This window comes from Schistocerca piceifrons, chromosome 1 (genome assembly GCF_021461385.2).
Source record: "Schistocerca piceifrons isolate TAMUIC-IGC-003096 chromosome 1, iqSchPice1.1, whole genome shotgun sequence".
NCBI lineage: Eukaryota > Metazoa > Arthropoda > Insecta > Orthoptera > Acrididae > Schistocerca > Schistocerca piceifrons.
In genome coordinates, this window is record NC_060138.1 from 843475911 (window position 1) to 843490755 (window position 14845).

Here is a 14845-nt window from a genome sequence, read left to right on the forward strand (position 1 = left end):
TGGAATCCTTATTAGATCCTATACTGGATTTGGGACTGAGTTAGCCCTTTGTTAACTGTTATCTGCTAAAGATCCCTCGAACAAAAAGCCGTGCGCAGTAGTTGGAAGAAAGCAAACATCGCATCCATCTACAAGAAGGGTAGCGGAAGTGATCCACAAAACTACTTCCAATATCCCTAACATGCACTTGTTGAAGAGTCCTAGAAGGTATTCTGAGCTCAAACGTAATGGGCTATCTTGGAAAGAATGATCTCCTCCACGCCAACCAGCAAAGACTCCGAAAACATCGATGATGCGAAATCCAACTCGCATTTTTCTCACAGGACATACTGAAAGCCATGGGTCGTGGCAGTGAGGTAGATGGAGTCTTTCTCGATTTCCGAAAAACATTTAATTCAGTGCCACACCCACGATTATTATGAAATGTACGACGATAAGGGGTATCAAGCGAAAATTGTGTTTGGATTTAGGATTATTTGGTAGGGAGGACACAGCAAGTTGTTTTGGATGGAGCGCCGCGTGGCCCCACTCCTGGTGCAAGTCTTTTAAACTGAACGCCACTTCGGCAACTTGCGAGTCCTTAAACCCAACGGCACCCGGTTTCCACCAGAAGGTCACCCATCCAAGTACTAGCCAGTCCTCATGTTGCGTAACTTCGGTGATAGGACGGGAACCGGTACTACCAACGTGGCAAGGCCGTTGGGTCTGGTTGGAGAGTCATCAACAGATAAAGAAGTAATTTTGGGGTTGTCCCAGTGAAGTGTGTTGGGTCCCTTGCTGTTCATATAGCATATTAATGACCTTGCGGGCAATATTAATAGTAACCTGAGACTTTTCGCAAATGATGCAATTGCCTCTAATGAAGTACAGTCTGAAAGAAGTTGCACAAATATTGAGTCAGGTCTTGATAATATTTCTAAGTCGTCCAAAGACTGGAAACTCAGGAATGCAAAATTATACACTTCACACAATGAAAAAAAAAAGTTGCATCCTGTTACTGTAACATCAGTGAGTCACAATTGGAATCGGTGAACTCATACAAATATCTGGGAATAACAGTAGAAATATGAAATGGAACGTTCACATAGGCTCAGTTGTGGGTATAGCAGGTAGCAGACTTCATTTTATGGTTAGAATACTGAGGAAGTGCAATCAGTGCACAAAGGAGATTGCTTATAAACCACTCGTGCGACCAATCCTACAATACTGCTCAAGTGTGTGGGACTCGACCCATATAATACTAACAGGGAATATTGAACGTATACAGAGAAGGGCAGCACGAATGGTCACAGCTTTGTTTGGTCCGCAGGAGAGTGTCACCGAGGTGCTAAACGACTGAACTTGCAAATTCTATCCTGAGAAAGCCTACTTACAAAGTATCAAGAATTGGCTTTAAATGATGACTGTAGGAATATACTACGACCGCCTATATATTGTTCCTGTCGCTATAGCGAGGGAAAGATTACATTAATTGCAGCACGCACAGAGGAATTGAAACAAAGATTACATTAATTATAGCACGCACAGAGGAATTTAAACAAAGATTAGATTAATTACAGCACTCACAGAGGAATTTAGTCATTCTTCCCAAGCTCCATACATGAACAGAACACGGAAAGCCCCAATGACTGGTACAATAGGGCATATCCTGTGCCATGCACCTAACAGCAGTTTAGAGAGTATGGATGTAGATGCAGATGTATGCAAAGTGGTGTTCATTGATGTAGCGTACCAGCCCTTATGAGCGATATGAAGGCGTCCTTATTCAAAGATGGACAGTGCACGTCATAGAAAGGGGAGTGCTGGTACGTTGTCGTGCCACCTCAGCACTTCACGACAAACGTTGCAAGTACAGGAGTATGGCTGAGAGCTAAATATCTTATTGTTCACAGCGACAGGGATTAGGATGAAACATCTGGTGCACGGAGAGCAACTTTCGTTAATGGAGGAGAAATTGCAATCTTGTTTGAACTGACACTAGACAGATAAGATATTACAAAAAGGAAAGAAAATTATGATTGTTCTTTCTTCTCCGAAGTTTACGAGACAGTACACCCATCAACGAAGGGACCTCGGTTGTGGTTCATGTTACGTTCTTTTCTTTGCAAAATGTGTGTGTGTGTGCGGGGGGGTATAGTTACCTTTTGCATAAAAAAAATTACGGTGATCAGTTTATTTCTTTTCCGCATGTAACGCATTTTTTGGATATTTGTATGAAAAGCCTGAAAGCACTTCGAAATAACACAGATAGGAGTTTTCAAATAAGATATCATGTAAATACTAGGTACAACTGTACAGTTACATTCGATCCTCTAAGAGTTGTGAAAGTAGTTCGACACTATACAACATTGTAGGCTGATAACCAAGCATTGATCGCATACACTATCTTCACAGATATATGATTGGTTTGGAGAACCTTTGACTAATGCCATTAAGTAGGTTATATTAGTCGGAAAAGATTCAACAGATGCGAAAGTAACGGCTGGTGTATTCCAAGGGTACGTACAGGACAGCTAATATTCTCATATTATCTGAAGTCCGTTACCCCGTTTAATGATCTAGGGGTAAGGCTATGAACCGATGTGAATTGGGACAAGTATGTAAAACAGTTAGTAACAAAACTAAATGGCAGTCTTAAATTTGTTGAATGATTTTGGGAAAGTGCGATATATCTATAAAGAAAAATCGGTTACTGGACGCTGTAACAACGAGTTTTAGAGTATCGCTCCAGCTTACGAGGTCCTTATTAAACGAGAATGACAGAAGACATCTCACGAATTGACAGACGCACTGCTAGTTAGCCGTTTAGATTTTTACGAATTTTCACAAAAATAGGGTTCTCCCTTATTCGTGAAATTAGAGAGAACCTGACCGGATCATACAATCAATATCTGGATTCTGAGATAAGATGGGAGTGGAAATATTGGAAGCTGCATATCGACAAGGGATCATTTCTGTCTAAAAACAGAATAAAAACGATCTATACATACCTAAAGTGGACACAACATTTTTTTTCTGTATACTGCCACAAGTCGGTTATTTTCATTTACCTGTGGTTCTGAAATTTTTCGCTTACAATTGTTTATATATGAGATAGACATAAACGAGGTAGAACGTAGAAATAATTACTGGAAATTTCGCCGCCAATCACTTAATATCTCCAATGGTAGGGTAGAATTGACTGCGGTAGCTCGCAGAGGTGAACGGTCGTTTCTGCTTCTTCGAGGAGACTAGCCATCAGTGTATTTCGCCATAGGTGGTCCTTACAGCTACAAGGTACTCATTTTGTTTTACCAATCATTGTGACTTGATGAATCAACTAATAGCCGGCTGCCATGCTACGTTACAGGCACTTGGGAACTACGTGACTACGAATCAGATTTGACCTTGGAGTGAACACTAGTGACGTGGCGGAAAACCACTCTCTTTGGTGTTGTTCCCACGGGCTACCTATCGAGAATACAGTTCCTGAAGAGTGTGAAGTGACAATCTGACAACATGAATGTGTTATCTCCGTTTTTTTCTGGTGTAAAAGTAAGGCAAAGTGAAACAAATTTCGTTGTACAGTGCATATCGTTTACGGGTAAAAATTTGAAAGAGAAGGTACTAGCGTCGTCAGTAGCTTGGTGTGCGAGCTCGCGTACGTGCGCCAAAGAGGAAGAAGCGACACTAGAGGCAACGAGTCCTGCAGGAATTCTAGATTACAAACAGGTAAAAGGAATCTAAACTGTGATAACACATTCATAAATAAGACTGTTGGAATTCATCTCGCTCATAAGAGAACCAACAAGAACCGCGAACGGTCAATCAACAACCAAATATGGACTACTGCTGCTGCCCACGATCTTTAAACACCTACCGAGGAAGGTCAAGGCGTAGTGCAGCCTGAAGAGCGTGCTCGGTGAGCTCCAGATCGACCACGTAGCAATACACAGGCGGAATCACTGCAACATTATGAATGTCAGGATGCTTAGAGGAGCTAACATAGTTTCCATTCACTACCTTCACTGATCAAGATGAATCTAAAGCCACTAAAAAGGGCCAATACTATTGCCAGTGAAGAATGAGGACCTACCTAGATCTAATACCAAGAAACTTAAAAACGGTAGTACTAGCTAACAACGGAGCTAGCATACCAGCAGAATGATCATCTCTAGAAACTGAAATCAACATAGGGATGCTATTGTAGCAACAACTCAGGGAACAATCACCAGTAGAGCTAAGGGAAGTGAGGAACTTCGGTGGTCCAGCGATTTGGATGGTGCTCTAGAGGTCAGCTGACTGACTAGAATCAAATGGAACCAGCGCAACACTAATGACAACCTACAAACCTTTTTCAGACAAAAGAAGATCACATGCAGTCCCATAAGAGTGATGAAGAGGAAGTACAACAAACATCTCATTCAGCAGACAAAGGAGAACTTTAAAAAGAAACACTCTAGAGACCTACAAAAAGGCATCAAACAAAACAACTCAAGAGACCAATACAAAGATCTAAAACAACGGACATCCCGGCTCACGCCTCCTGCTGTACATTTCCGACGAGTAGCTGGATCAGTGTGCCTCAGTGACAGCGAATGCACTAAAACTCTAGCCGATCATTTCCAGAAGCTTCCAAATGCGAAAGAACGTACTCAACGGCTCCCAGTTAGAGAACTCGTTACTCCGAACTCCAAGAATATTCCTCCAACCACATATGAGGGATTCAAAGAGATCATAAATCTCCTAAACAACGATAAAGCCTCTGCGGAAAATGTAATAGTGGCAGAAATGTTGAAATTAGTTGGAGAAAACACACAGACACATTTACACAGTAATCCTGGACGTATGGGCAAGCGAGAAATTCCAAGACCACTGGACCTCTGCTGTTATCCACCGAGTTCACAAAAAAGGAAGATTAGATTAATACTTGTTCCATAGATCATGAATTCGACACTTCGTAATGATGTGGAACGTGTCAGGTTAATAAGCAAAACAGCAAAAGAGAGGAATATCGCTCCATACAGTCACATCTATACTAATCATAAAATCGTAAAACCCGTTTGTTTGTCTGTATGTCTGTCTGAACACACTAATCTCTCAGACTACTAGATAAATTTTCGTGGGGTTTCCGTAGGTATCTTGAGCACAGCTTGGGGCAACGTATAGGCTTTGTTTCGTCAAAATCGCATCATGGAAAAAAAATCCTAATTTGAAATGTCGTCTAAAAACTTCTACTCAGCTTAGTTCTTCGAATATTCAATCATCATGGTACAGTACACCAAAGAACCAATAGACGACACTGTTAGTTTCTTTAAATGACAGATATATGTTCGGAACTTTACGTCAATGACAGAATTAAGTGCAGCAGTCTTACCTTCAAGAAAACAAACTAACAGCAAATTTGTTGTGCTTCGATATGTGAGTTTACTGATTTCGCTTTGTGTTTAAAAACTGAGTGGCGTTGCTTTGTTTCTTTCGATAGATTTTATTTATTTCTACCTTCTTTCCTAGGAAAGTTTTTTTTTTTTTTACTTCAACGACAGAAGTATTTTTGAAAGTTATGTCAATGACGGAATTATGCGCCGCAGTCTCATCTTTACTAGCGCAAACTAACATTGAATTTAATTGGGTAGCATATTCATTTAGTGATTTTTGCTTAATATATTAACATCTTAACAACATTCCTTTGGTTTCTTCGATAGGTTTTATTTCTATTCTTTGCTAGGAAAAACGAATTTATTAAATTTGCTTTGTGATTTACATTTTGATTTCGTTTTGTTTCTGAACAAAAATGCCTTGTTATCGAACGAGTCTTTCCAGTACACCAGTATGGTTAAAAGACTGAGGGCTATACGGTCTCAAGAATCCAATGAAGATTGTGAAGTGAGTTTTTCACTCGTTCTCTGGAAACTCCTTGCGAAACCGAGGTACAATGGAACTCTGATCGAGAGCATCATGTAGTATCTCGCTCCTCAGAACCCTTCACTCACATAGGCTTAAAGTTACTTCTCTCCGACACGACGTTATAAAAGCGGATATTTTGTGTGGAAGTAGCGTAGGCGAACGAGTTCCTATACCCTGAATACTGTTTATTCCATTTCGCTTTAAACATGAACAACTCCCGCTGAGATTACCGCTGAAATTAGGTTATGGCATGATCATAAACAGAGACCAAGGCCAAATGCTGCATGTTGCAGACGTGAGCCTTAGTATCAATTGATTTTCGCATGGCCAGCTCTGTGGGAGTCTCTCTCGTGTTAACGAAGCGAACATGCTCATTGTTCATGTCTCCAACCATACCACTTCAAACGTTGTATACAAAGAAGACTTATAAATCAAAAATAAATTCCATGTATACGAAGTTTCGGGCCAGCTATAAATACCTGGTGTAGGACGCTAAGAAAACTTTTCTTTCTTTACGTTTATGAAATATGAAATGTATGGACCAGGGAGTCCACAAATGTTATTAAGTACTTGTAATACTTTCTACGATAATAAAGGAAGGCGTAGCTTTCAACATTTTTTCTGCGGCCAGCAAGGAGATGCCTTGTTGTTTCGTATCGTCTCTTGTTCTTGATTTTTCGCTATGTACGCATCTATCCTGTTAGCTCTTAAGAACCACGAATATATTTACACATATTTAAATTAATACCTTTCAGATTTATTTATTTAACAACCCAAACATATTCCTTTGTATTAATCTCTTGTAATTATCAGCTTCGTTTGGAGCTATTCGTGAGAGAAATGCAAAACTGCTGACATGGAGCCCTCCGCTCCAAATATTGATTTGCAAATTATCAAATGCCAAGGAAGCTGCAGTCTCTCAGAGACGAAGTTCTACACTCAACCACACAGCATAACGTGATTAGCCGATTGTGTTCTTCACTCGCCTTTTGAAAATTACGTTCGACCACGTCTGTAACTTTGCGTTTCACTCCAATACCAGTCTGTAGTAACAGGAAATCATAACAAGAATCAGCAATCACTGCACGGCTAGTTTCAATCAACGTTACTGAGTTGATTTCTTGCTAAGAAGTGATAGTGATTACGACTATATTCTTTACATTGTCTGTCTCCCTTCCACCTTCGCAAGCAGGCGAAGCAGAGGTTACAATTCATAGGTCAACGCCAGATTTCTCGGCTCTTACACAGTAGTTTCCATAATCCTTGAACAACATGTAACGAGACAGTTGAACAGTGAGTTATAGGAATATCAAGCAAGTTTCAGAGCTTCAAGATTCTATATTGAACAAATGAAAAACCTAAAGACCGTCCTCCACTACAGCAAGAAACGAGCCAGACACTGGGTAGCTACTTTGATAGACTTCCGAAAGGCCTACAGTTCTCCGGACAGAACCACCAAGACAGCTAGGAGTCAACGAAAAACTCAGTAGATCGGTGCAGGTCACGTTGTACAACACCAAATCCAAAGTAAAGTCTAGAGGACAACTCTCAGAGAGTTTACCAATCAATGCAGGAATGAGGCAAGGAGACGATGTTTCACGTGTAGTATTAAATGCGTACTGGAAAAAGTCGACATGAAATGGATCAGATCTGTGCCAGTGAAATACATTTTATTATATACAAATGAAAAAGCGACTGACATACTGCTTTTCCACATAGTCACCAAACACACTGACGCACTTATCATAGCGGTGGACAAGATTTGAAATGCCTTCGTCGTAAAGTTCTGCCACCTTATACTTCAGCCAGTGAGTCACGCCCGCCTGGAGTTCCGCGTCGTCATCAAAGCGCTGAGTTGCAAGCCAGTTCTTAATCTTGGGGAACAAGTGGAAGTCGTTTGGTGCAAGATCGGGGCTGTAGGGCGGATGAGGGAAAATTTCCTATATGAATGAATTAAGGAGTTCTTTAGTGCGGCTTGCCGTGTGAGGTCGGGCATTGTCGTGCAAAAATAAGATTTTGGACGTCAGCTTTCCCTGGCGTTGGTTTGGAACTGCTCTTCTAAGGCTGTGCAAAGTTTGACAGTACCGGGCAGAATTTCTGGTCGCTCCACGTTCGAGAAAATCAATAAGAAACGCACCTTGCCTATCCCAAAACACTGTCGCCTTCAACTTCCTTGAGGACAAGGTTTGCAAACATTTTCTTGGTTTTTGGGGGGACCTTGTTTGTCCCCACTCTACTTTATTTATTTATTTATTTATTTATTTATTCGTGTTCCGTAGATCCGGTGTAAAAAAGAATTGCATGGATATGGAACGAGTCACAATATAAATTAACACAGTAGTCTACTTGTATATGCTAACAAATGTAAATTGCAATTGGTGTATAGGAAACAAAGCATGTTAATAGTTACAGGCTTAACCATTTTGTATGGTAAAAGAGAGGTATAAAACCATAAAATAATAAATGACAATTTTTCGTATTACAAACTATACATTAGCAGGAATTTGATAGTGCCAATTGCCTGAACACGAATTCCCATACTGGTGTAAGATGTATTAAGTTACGAAGTGGCAATAGCAAATATTACAAGTAAAGTATTACATCTAAGTTACAATGTTACGTTAAAGAATTGATTAAGAGAGTAAAACGCTTTTTCCAGAAGATATTCCGTCAATTTACTCTTAAATTTTGGCATTTCACTGGTAAGATTTTTTTTATGTCAGACGGGAGTGCATTAAACACCTTTATGCTTGAGTAATATACTCCCTTTTGTATCAGACTCAATTTTTTTTGTCAACATGAAAGTCATGTTTTGTTCTTGTGTCATAGCCATCATAAGAAGTATTGGTTTTGTACATGTGTAGTTTCTTAGCTGAAAAGCACATAAGCGATAGGATATATTGTGAGGTCGTTGTTAATATTTTGTGTGTTTTAAAAAGATTTATGCATGAATGATTCCTGTTAATTCCACTTATAATTCGAATTGCTCTTTTCTCAGTTATAAATACTTCATTTGCCATTGATTGGTTACCCCGGAATATTAAGCCATAGGATAACAATGAATGGAAATATCCAAAGTAAACAGCCTTAACAGTATCACTATTAGCAGTTGTTGCTATAATACGTAGAGCATAAGCTGCTGAGCGGACTGTAATTTTGTCTCGCAGTTGACGTGTTTCACCCAAGTCTCGTCACCGGTTACTATTCGATCCAGTAATGAATCGCCATGTTTGTGGTAGGCCTCCAGAAATGTCAACGTTACCCCCATATGCTGTTCTTTATGGTGCTGTGTAAGCATTTTGGACACCCATCGCGCACAAAATTTGTGGTAGCCTAGCTTTTGAGTGACCCTTTCAAACAACAACGTCCGTGAAACTTGTGGAAAAGAAAGCGAAAGCTCTGTTATTGTGAAGCGACGGTTTTCACGAATCGTTTCGTCAACTTTAGCGACAAGATCGTCAGTCACAATGCTCGGGCGCCCACTCTTCTCTTCATCATGAACGTTGGTTCTGCTATTCTTAAAGCGCATGCACTATTTCCGGACGGAACATTCACTCATTACGTTGTTTCCGTACACTTCGCATGGTTCACGATGAGTTTCTATAGGTTTTAGGTATTATTCGAGCAAAAAACTGTATCACAGACCGCACCTCACAACTGGTGGAATTTTCGATTCCAGCTCACATTTCAAATTTGAATATCTAAAAAAAAACAGACGTGCAGAGATGTTCCCGCTGTCACAGATGGATGCCGACTGAGCTGCCGAGCACGCACATACCAAAATGTACGCGATCGGCGAGCGCCTAGCGACGTCAGACGGAAACGGTCCCTACTTTCTGAACAACCCTCGTATTTTAAGCACTTCTCTACAGATTATCACTGTTGTAATTATTTTGTGTCACAACAATGAGTTACTTATTCTTTTCATTTAATAAAATACACATATGTGAAACGGTAAACTAAAAAACAAGACATAAATGAAAAATGTAAGATAATTTAAAACACAAAACAAATAGAAGCAAAATAAATAATTAGAATAGTAATGAGTATTTAGATATTATAATTAGATATACTCAGACAGCATATATTGCACAACTTATGTTCAAAAATGGTATTTCAGTAACCAGCTTTACTATACATAGATGAATGTGACTTGAAATTTCTTAAATTTATCTCATCACAAAAGTTTACAGTTTTCAAAATTAATTAATGGTGGTGGGGTATTTGGCAAAATTTCATATTATTACAAACACTGAATGTATAGTTTTCAAGAATGTTAATTACATATCAACATCTACATGAAAAACATTTTTATGTATCATAATTTCGAAGATATTGCCTTTAAAACTAATATGACAAATTAATATTTGGCGTGTGGTTTACCTCTTAAAAGTGAAACTGGGCACACAAAAAATACATATTTTATTATTTTGCCCCCTGTGTGAATCCATCAAAATCGTTTATTTACAGTTGGGAGTGTTCCCTTGTAAGCGGACTACTCCTGACAGTTTAGACTAACCGTTTTGCGTCTATGTGTCCAGACTTCAACACTTGACTTGCTGCCCATGGGAAAATAAGCATTAATGGCTTGCTCTTGCCACATGTACTGGAAGGTACTAACGAACCTAAAAACATACTACTCCTAATGAAGTAAATGCTGACGTAATGACGTTTAATACACTATCCTCAGTCACCAATAAAAATAGCTGCACTTGTATACCTAACATCTTGTATATATATCCACATATATGCAGAGATAGACTGAATGTACTCATCGACGAATCATTGTGTAGAGGAAAAAGGAGAAACTCATAGAATTATGTACGAGTAAATTGTCAGCAAGTTGCCATATTTTAGACTGAGAAATTGTACTATTATTGTAAGACTGACTCGTTCTGCTTTAGAACGAGAGCTCAGAATAGTGATCCACGGAAGATGCAAATAAGTGACAAGCAACTAGCGAGAAACAGCAGGAACACAGCTGTATTGGCAAGCGAATTTGAATCAACAGAAGTGAAATACTGCAGACGAGGAGTTTCTTTGCTATCATGCTATAGAAACAACAGAATAATCAAGAAATTGTTCAAAATGATTCAAATGGCTCTGAGCACTATGGGACTCAACATCTTAGGTCATAAGTCCCCTAGAACTTAGAACTACTTAAACCTAACCTAAGGACATCACACACACCCATGCCCGAGGCAGGATTCGAACCTGCGACCGTAGCAGTTCCGCGGTTCCGGACTGCAGCGCCAGAACCGCTAGACCACCGCGGGCGGCCAAGAAATTGTGATTGCTATCTATCAATTCACGTCTTTACTGGGAGTCACAGACAAATACAGGTAATTAAAATCTCTGACACTAATGTGCGTACGCCACATAAACCAGCAGGTGAATAGGTTAGGAATACGAGTGCTCTAAAGGTTCACAGATTTTAAATAAAGTAAAAAAACTTCAAACAAATGTGGTAAACAAGCATCTTATACGGTGGTCAGCTGAACTCTATGAAACAGTGCTATATTTAACGCGACATCACTACAGTCTATGTTGTTGTAGTTTCAGCTGTATGTGTACACTTCTAACAGCGGCCAGAAGACAGAAATAATAAGCGAACATATGTTGTTGTCGGCATTAGTCACTCATAGCCGGCCGCCAGACACCGTGGAACGGCCTGCGGTCTGCGCTGCCCGCCCACACACAGCAGTGTACCAAGAGAAGAGGAGGGGGTGGCGCCTCTCCGGTATCCTTTCTAGCGCTGGTCACTGCCGTGGCCGGTGTATCATCCGGCGGAAAGAATTCCGTGACGACGCCATCGCTGGAGGTTGCTGAGCCCTTCACAGAGGCAGTCTGTTGCGCTACGCAGATGACGAAAGACACCTGTTGGCCAATCTTATGGCGCGTCATGGAACTTTTTCGCACTGTACTCCTTTGTACGAATAGAGGTACATACTTCAGTGCGATGAATCGTGTGTGCTGCCATTTTGTTCATCTTAGGTATCACGGGCCAAAACTTAATAAGTGGTATACAGTTTTGGCATTTGGCTTCAGTGATGACGACAAACTTAACTGCCTGCTTCTCATATGCCGTTGATTTCATTTCATGGCAACGTGAAAGATTCGGAGTTGGTTGATTTGTTAACGCTAATTACGCTAAAGCAAAATATTTTCCACATCACTCAAAATCTGAGTTCTAGCGTTCACAGCAAAAACAACATTTGTTTGACGTCTTCAATAACCTCTGAGACAACCGAATGATAAATTCTTACCTACGGATTCCTTCTTGAGTTAATAAAAAAAAAAAAAGAAGTAAAGCCTGTGGACAAAGCGGACGTGCGGCTGACGGCGTCGGAGGTTCGAGTCCTCCCTCGGGCATGGGTGTGTGTGTTGTCCATAGCGTAAGTTAGTTTAAGTTAGATTAGGTAGTGTGTAGGCTTAGAAACAGATGACCTCAGCGGTTTGGTCCCATAAGACCTTATCACAAATTTCCAATTTCTTCCTCAAGAACCGAAACTAGAGAAGGCAGTGATAATGGACGCTGGGGTCTACAGCGCAGTCTGTATTCTAACTCATCTCGCAGGTGTTCCCTTGGGTTCGGGTTGGGTCTCTGGGCAAGCTAGTTAATTGCAGGAATGATATTGTCCACAAATTCCCTCACAAATGCTGTTTTATAACAGGCTGCATTGTTATGCAGATAAAATCATGGACTTTTGCCTTATTGTACACAGCACAGACTGCTTTAAAATGTATCCTTCTGCAATCAACGTTAACTCATCCACAATTAGGGGATCACACCCTAATCATGATAAACACGACCAAATAGTAAGACTATCTCTTCCGTACTTCAGTGTTAGCAGTACACGTGATAAGATAACTTTCTCCATGACTTCGCCAAACTCAAACACTTCCATCGGAATGCCACAGGGTACAGCGTGATTCATCAACTCAGTTCATTCGTTTGCAGTCATCTACTGTCCAGGGTGTCGCTCTTGCTTACGAGAAGTTGTTCGGCCATGTTTTTTCCCTATCCTTTTTAAGTCCCTACGCACTGTTGTGATAGCTGGACTTCTACTGGCACTGTGGAACTCATGAGTGATTCCTTGCACTGATTTCATTCGATTTTTTATAACCACTCTCCGCAATGCCCGACGGCCCGGTGCGTCAGTGCGTGAGTTCTTTTGCTTTGCCTTGGTTTAGCTGTAGTCGTTTTCATTTCACAGTCGCATCACCAAGAGTCGATTTGGACAGCTTTAGAAAGACTGAAATGTCCCTGACGGATTTGTTACTCAGGTGACGGTCAATAACTACTCGTGTTTGAAGTCGAGCTCACCTGACCGACCCATTCTTTTGTTGCAGCTTCTGTATTTCCATCCCTGCGGGTCCGCCTCTCGAGACATCAAGTGATCAATTCTGCATTATGTAGTAGTGTCCGGCTACTTCTGACCAGATAGTGATGTACCGTTTTCATAACGAATAAATAGAGCCGAAGGAGGAAAAAGGGAACTACATACTTCCAGAATTCGGCAACGGAGTGTTGTTGTTGTTGTTGTTGCCGGCCGGAATGGCCGAGCGGTTCAAGGCGCTACAGTCTGGAACAGCGCGACCGCTACGGTCGCAGGTTCGAATCCTGCCTCGGGCATGGATGGGGGACTGATGAACACAGCAGTTAAGCCCCATAGTGCTCAGAGTCATTTGAACCATTTTTTGTTGTTCTTGTTGTTGTGGTCTTCAGTCCTGAGACTGGTTTGATGCAGCTCTCTATGCTACTCTATCCTGTGCAAGCTTCTTCATCTCCCAGTACTTTCTGCAACCTACATCCTTCTGAATCTGCTTAGTGTATTCATCTCTCGGTCTCCCTCTACGATTTTTACCCTCCACACTGCCCTCCAATGCTAAATTTGTGATCCCTTGGGGCCTCAGAACATGTCCTACAAACCAGTCCCTTCTTCTAGTCAAGTTGTGCCACAAACTTCTCTTCTCCCCAATCCTATTCAATACCTCCTCATTAGTTATGTGATCTACCCATCTAATCTTCAGCATTCTTCTGTAGCACCACATTTCGAAAGCTACTATTCTCTTCTTGTCCAAACTATTTATCGTCCATGTTTCACTTCCATACATGCCTACATTCCATACAAATACTTTCAGAAACGACTTCCTCGCACTTAAATCTATACTCGATGTTAACAAATTTCTCTTCTTCAGACACGCTTTCCTTGCCATTGCCAGTCTAAATTTTATATCCTCTCTACTTCGACCATCATCAGTTATTTTGCTCCCCAAATAGCAAAACTCCTTTACTACTTTAAGTGTCTCATTTTCTAATCTAATTCCCTCAGCATCACCCGACTTAATTCGAATACATTCCATTATCCTCGTTCTGCTTTTGTTGGTGTTCACCTTATATCCTCCTTTCAAGACACTGTCCATTCCGTTCAACTGCTCTTCCAAGTCCTTTGCTGCCTCTGACAGAATTACAATGTCATCGGCGAACCTCAAAGTTTTTATTTCTTCTCCATGGATTTCAATACCTACTCATAATCTTTCTTTTGTTTCCTTTACTGCTTGGTCAATATACAGATTGAATAACATCGGGGATAGGCTACAACCCTGTCTCACTCCCTTCCCAACCGCTGCTTCCCTTTCATGACCATTAAAAACTTCGTTGTCGACTAAAACTGTGGACTGCACAGGACTGCTAACCCAGACCATAGCTCTTCACGGACAATGCTGTTACCGACTGAGCTATTTAGGTGCGACTCACAGACGATCCTCACAGCTTAAATCCTGCTCGTACTTCTCCACCATTCTCCAAAATTCTTAAAGTTCCCTTCATACATTGCGGGACTACTACCCCAGGAAGAAAGGTAACTGCAGAGATTTGGTTAAGCCACAGTCTAGGGCGATATTTCCAGACTGAATAATTCAGTATGCGACGAATTGTGCGATCTTTTGAAACTTC

General features: G+C 40.8%; 1 pseudogene; it reads right to left on the bottom strand.

Annotated features, from left to right (window-relative positions):
- Positions 1-584: 584 nt before the first annotated feature.
- LOC124723376 lies at positions 585-704 on the bottom strand (annotated as a pseudogene).
- Between the last annotated feature and the right edge of the window lie 14141 nt (positions 705-14845).